The sequence below is a fragment of the Phacochoerus africanus genome, chromosome 7 (assembly GCF_016906955.1).
Source record: "Phacochoerus africanus isolate WHEZ1 chromosome 7, ROS_Pafr_v1, whole genome shotgun sequence".
In the NCBI taxonomy this organism is placed as follows: Eukaryota; Metazoa; Chordata; class Mammalia; order Artiodactyla; family Suidae; genus Phacochoerus; species Phacochoerus africanus.
The window spans coordinates 34,068,067-34,073,983 of NC_062550.1; the positions used below are offsets into that span (position 1 = coordinate 34,068,067).

Sequence of the window (5,917 nt, forward strand, 5' to 3'; positions counted from 1 at the left end):
CGGGATTTCCTTTTTATCCAACAGGGTGTATTGTTTCAATATAGGGTTGGACGCACAGATGCACATGGACACATAAGCAAATCTCACCACTTTTGTCAAGGGCCCACTTTTGGACTGTCACAGAAGACTTTCTTCCAGGACTCGAGGAGTAGTATGTACTCTTTTACACTTTCCTAAAAGGACTAACCAAGACGTGTTAGGTTTGGGAGGTAAAATAAATACTCCCAAAGATGCCCATGTTCTAATCTACTGAACCTGTGACATAGCCACAGTATGTTAAGTTCCATGGCAAGGGGACTTGATGTCGCAGATGGGATTAAGGTTGGACAGTACCCCCAATTATCCAAGTGAGTCTAGGGGGTCTTTAGAAATAAAAGAGGAAAAGAGAAGACTCAGTTTCAGAGTGACGCAGCATGAGAAAAACTCCACCTGTCGTTTGCTTGCTTTGAAGATGGAAGCAGGTCACACACAAAGGATTGTGGGCAGCTTCTAAAAGCCAGAAAAATGCAAAGAAACAGATTCTCCCCTCAACCTTCAGAAGGAACACAGTCATGCCCATGCCTTAATTTTAGCTCAATGAGACCAATTTTGGACTTCTGACCTCTAGAAACTCAACAGAATAGATGTGTATTGTTTTAAGCCACTGAGTTTGAGATCATTTGTTACAGCAGGAGTAGGAAACTACTACATAAGACTTCCTTACAAGAAAAGAAAGACTAGGTTGTCACTAGCTTTCTTTCTTCTTCTTCCTTTTTTTTTTCCTTTAAGGGCCACATATGTGGCATAAGGAAGTTCCCCGGGTAGGGGTAGAATCGGAGCTGTGGCTGCCGGCCTACACCACAGCCACAGCAATGCAAGATCTGAGCCATGTATGCAGTCTACACCACAGCTCATGGCAATGCCAGATTGTTAGCCCACTGAGCGAGGCCAGGGATTGAACTCACATCCTCATGGATACTAGCTGGGTTCGTTACTACTGAGTCAACAACGGGAACTCCTGGATACATTTCTGAAAGGACTTTCTTCCCACTAATCCACAAAATCCTGACTATTGAATGTTTGTGACTCCTGCCTTGTTCTCAGGATATAGTCCTGGGACATCTTTTCTTCTGTCTGTGGTCTCCCTAACTCTGTAACTTCATCCACATTTCTGGCATTGGATGCTATTTTTATACCAGGCAGATTCCCAAGTTTGTGTCTCTCACTTTAGCCCTCCTTTCACAGCTCCATTCCAGTCTCTGCTTGGGGGGATCTCAAACAGTGTAATGGCCCAGCATGGAATTATTCATTTTCTACTCACAACCCCCACCGGCCTTTCTCTAAACTCCCTTAATTGCCCATGATAGAAACTAGTCAAAAATAACTTTTGGATGCCTTTTCTCAACCTTGGATTTCCTAACTCTGGTCAAGTCTGTCCTCAAATCCATCTCTAATGTATCCAATTCTCTTCACCTTTTGTCACCACCCCAGTTCAAGCTATCATCAACCCTTGGCTGAATTACTCTAACAGCCTCCTGATACCCCTACTCTCTGTAGCGCCGCTCCAGTTCATTCTCCACACTGCAGCCCCAGCCATCTTTTAAAACATGAGGGAGAAGATTCAGGTCTCTGCTTAAGACCCTTTAATGGTTTCCTGTTGCTTGTACAAGAATATCTAAACCCACTTTTTTCTGGCCAAAATCATAGAGGGTACAGAAGAGAAGAAAAAGAAAGTTCCTGCTGTACCAGAAACTCTTAAGAAAAAGTGAAGGAATTTCACAGAGCTGAAGATTTGGAGTATAGGCAGATATACAAAAGTGAGATTTGAATGCCTAGGATAGCAAGACAAGCTAGCAACTCTCAAGTGCCTATGGAACCCAAACTGGCATCTGTCATCAGGATCAGATGTACCAGTGGTGTGAGTCTGAGGATCCAGAAGGTGTTGCAGCTTCTTCGTGTCCTCCAGATCTTCTCTGGCACCTTCGTGAAGCTCAACGAGGCTTCAGTTAACATGCTGGGGATGTAGAACCACATATTGCATGGGGGTCCCCAAACCCGAAGTCAGTAAATGAAGGGATCTCCGAGTGTGGCTACTGCAAAATCAACAAGACACGATGGCAGATAGCACATGGTTTGCTTGATCGCTTGGTAAATATGCATGGAGGTATCATCTGTAGGGAGGATCTAATGCATGAGATCTACTCTGTTGGAAAATGTTTCAGAGAATCAAATGACTTCCTGTCACCCTTCAAGTGGTCTCCCCCACAGGGCAGAATGGAGAAAAAGACTATCTACTCATTTTGTACAAGGTGAAGATGCTGGCACTAGACCAACAGGCTTATCAGAAGGATGAACTAAGGTATCTACCTTGATTATTTTTGTAAACTGGTCAGTTAATAGTGACTGCTTTCAAGTTGAAAGAAAAAAAGAAAAGGAAAATCCAAACCCTTGAGTACGGCTTAAAATGTCCCACATGATCCTGACTCTCTCTCCAAATCTATCCCATGTCACCACGGCTCTCATGGTTTCTGGAAAACTGTGCAACCACACTAACCTTCTTTTAATTCCTTGAACACTCCAACACCCTTCCAACCTCAGGGCCTTCATCCAGACAATCCCGTCTGCCTGGAACACGTCTCTCCCAACTTTCCACATGACTCTTCACCCTTCAGGTTTCATCTCACCAGCGCGCTCTCCTATGACTTAAAGTACTTCTCATAACATCCTGTTATTTTCTTCCAGAGCTCTTATCAAAATCTTTAATTATACATGCACCTAATTGTTTAACTCCTGTAATTTTTACGAGTCTGTATGTTCCCCAGACCATGTCTCCTGTTCATCTTTGCATTGCTCATTCCCAGGCACAGTGCCTGACACATAGGAAGTGCTCGATAATGTTTTATAAAGGAATACATTAATAAATGAATGATGAATTTGGATAAAGCAAACGAGATTTTAAAAATCTCCTGTCTGGATTTCCCTTGCTGCACAGTGGGTTGAGGACCTGGTGTTGTCTCTGCAGTGGCTTAGGTTGCTGCTGTGGCACGGGTTCTTCCTGGGCCGTGGAATATCAACATGCCACAGGTGCAGCCAAAAATAAATAAATAATTAATTAAAAATTAAAATCTCCTGTTCTATCACCTACTTGAAATTATTTCTTCCTCTGTCCCCCACCGGACTCTCTTTGCCACTCGCCCCTCCCTTCCCTAGTCAGGGCTTGAAAACCTTTCTGTGATAGCAAAATACATCCAGACTGTCACATTCCCACAGGGACTCTGCCCTCTTCTGGCCAACATGAGAATTGATTTCATTTTAATGGAGCCTGAGGACTTTTCCTTCTCAGATATTTTTATCTGAATCAGCAACTTCTGGAAAACCAAGAGTTTGGCCCCAAATAAAGATTCCGAAGCCATTTCTGTTTAGTGATGTATATAAATCAAATCTGTTAGCAAACTCGTGAGTGATGAATACTAAATATAACCATGGCAGATGTCACTGGTTAATTCAACACCTATTTATTAACTATCTACCAAAGCTGCGAAACTTGGAACTTTTCAAGGAGCCCCAGATCCAAGAGGGGATAAAGATATTGTAATTAAAGAATGAAACTGTCCCCTCCGTAGACAATGCCGCCTCTCGCTTCCCCCAGACCAGGACACTGGGGAGGAGGATGATTCCCTGGGCTAACCATTTAATCAGTTCCAATACTTTATGGCACACAGAAGACCTTCTCATATTTCCATTATGCCTGAGAGAGTTTCATTTCTAATAAAAGTTGGAGGTAGGATCAAAAAAGAGCTGACACTACTCTGCAAGACTCCAGGGGGATGGTTGGAAGAGCATTTCTTTCTTATAGGAGCAGACTTGAGAAATGGTAGTGCTTTAAGTGCGTGATCCAACCAACAGTCAATTGTGGGGCAGGAGGAAACACTTGCAGGACAGGGTGTCTGTTACTCACCTAGTAGGGAGACCTGAAAAGTAGTCTGGACTTGGAACACTCGTGTCCCCGGGGGATGCTCTGGGGTAGGATGCCAGAAGCCACCTCGGATTGGCCTGCTGGTACCCATTCTGCTCTCCCTCATTCCACCCCCACCCGTGGCTGTTACTACAGGCTGGATAACTCTGACCCCGGGAAATGTAAGGCTAGGGAAGAGGGCTGGACCCAGGAAAAAACCAAATCCTGGGTATAAGCATAGGATTTCCCAAAAGGAGGGGGGTGTTTCTCCCAAGAGAATTTAGAAAGTTTTAAAGAGAGGCACATATCTGAGGACAGAGATGGGAGGCTGAGTATGGAACATTCATGAGAGAATACCCTGTGAATTGTTCAACCTCTAGGGTTGTTTTCTCTTAGACTGTGGGCAATGTATTCAGTGTACATTTCAGATTATTCAATATTGTTATTATTAAATTTTATAGTTTGTATGTTATCTTAACATAATATTAATATACTGTGTCATATTATGACTACAGCCTAGTTTGTTTCAGCTAGATATACCAAATCTTCAGTAAAATCGGATTTACCCATAAATCATTGTATGAGAATGTTGAGGTAAGTACAGATGTAATGTGGTGTAATTATATTCATCAGAATCTTTTGGTGGCTGAAGATCAAATTGGCCTAAGTGAAAAAATGAATCCATTAGATTCTTTAATTGAAAAGCCAAGTGCTCAAACTAAATATTCAAAAACCTCTTTCTGGAATTCCTGTTGTGGCGCAGTGGAAATGAACCTGACTAGGAACCATGAGGTTGCGTGTTTGATCCCTGGCCTCACTCAGTGGGTTAAGGATCCCGTGTTACCATGAGCTGTGGTGTAGTTTGCAGATGTGGCTCGGATCCTGCGTTGCCGTGGCTATGATGTAGGCTGGCAGCTGTAGCTTCAATTCAACCCCTAGCGTGGGAAACTCCATGTGCCGTGGGTGCAGCCCTAACAAACGCCAAAAAAAAAAAAAAAAAAAAACACCAAAAACAAAATAACCCCTCTCTATCCTTCTTGTGCAATTTCCTCTGTGTTTTCTTTATTTTCAAGCAGTCTCCCACAGACGGGTGGAATGGCTACCAGTAGCTCCAATTTAGCAACTCCAAGAAAATTAGAGCTTCTGTTTCCAAAACGTTTCAGAAGTACTTGGAAGATACCCATGTGCTCCACTTGTCAATCTCAAAGCAATCACTGTAGACAAGAATGGCGAAACCTGGGTAAAATGTCCATCTCCAGAGCCAGGGGGTTATGTCAGGCCCTGGAATCACACAGACCAGATCTAAAATGACAAATCTGGATGACAGACCCATAGCACCTAATAATAGATATGTACAGAGTTGCCTGGCGGCATGGCAGTTAAGGATCCAGCGTTACCACTGCAGCAGCTGGGGTCACTGCTGTGGAGTGGGTTCCATCCCTGGCCCGGGAACTTCCACATGCTGTGGGTGTGGTCTAAAAATAATAAAATAAAATAAAAATAGATGTGTAATGTTATATCAGGTATTGATAATTCTTCTAAATAAAAAATTAATATATTTATCTAATAAAGAAAAATACAGCAAAGTAAAAGAATAAGAAAGGACAAAGTTTCATTTTTAGAATGAAGCAGCAGGGAATGAGGTCAAGACTAGTGGTTGACTCTCTGGTGTAGAGGGTTCCAGGTGTGGGTGATGGGGGTGGCAAAACTCCAAGGGCCACATGTGCTGGGAGTAACCAGCAGACACTGGAAGGCATGTGGCTGGAATACAGCGAGCAAGGAGTAAATGGCAGGTGATGAAGAAAGAGGAGAGGAGAGGAGGTAAATGAGGGCCAGCCTTGTAGACCACAGCAAAGACCGTAGCTTCTATTCTATATGGAGCAGGAAGGCACCGGAGTAACTTGAGCACAGGATTGACATGCTGTAATGTATATTTTAAGAGGATGGCTGCTTACTGTTACAGACTTGAGGAGGCATCAGGGC

The 5,917-nt window shown here is 43.3% G+C and overlaps 1 pseudogene; it reads left to right on the forward strand.

Moving 5' to 3' along the window:
- The first annotated feature begins 301 nt into the window (after positions 1 to 301).
- LOC125130393 (60S ribosomal protein L7-like) lies at positions 302 to 2,337 on the forward strand (annotated as a pseudogene).
- The last annotated feature ends 3,580 nt before the right edge of the window (positions 2,338 to 5,917 follow it).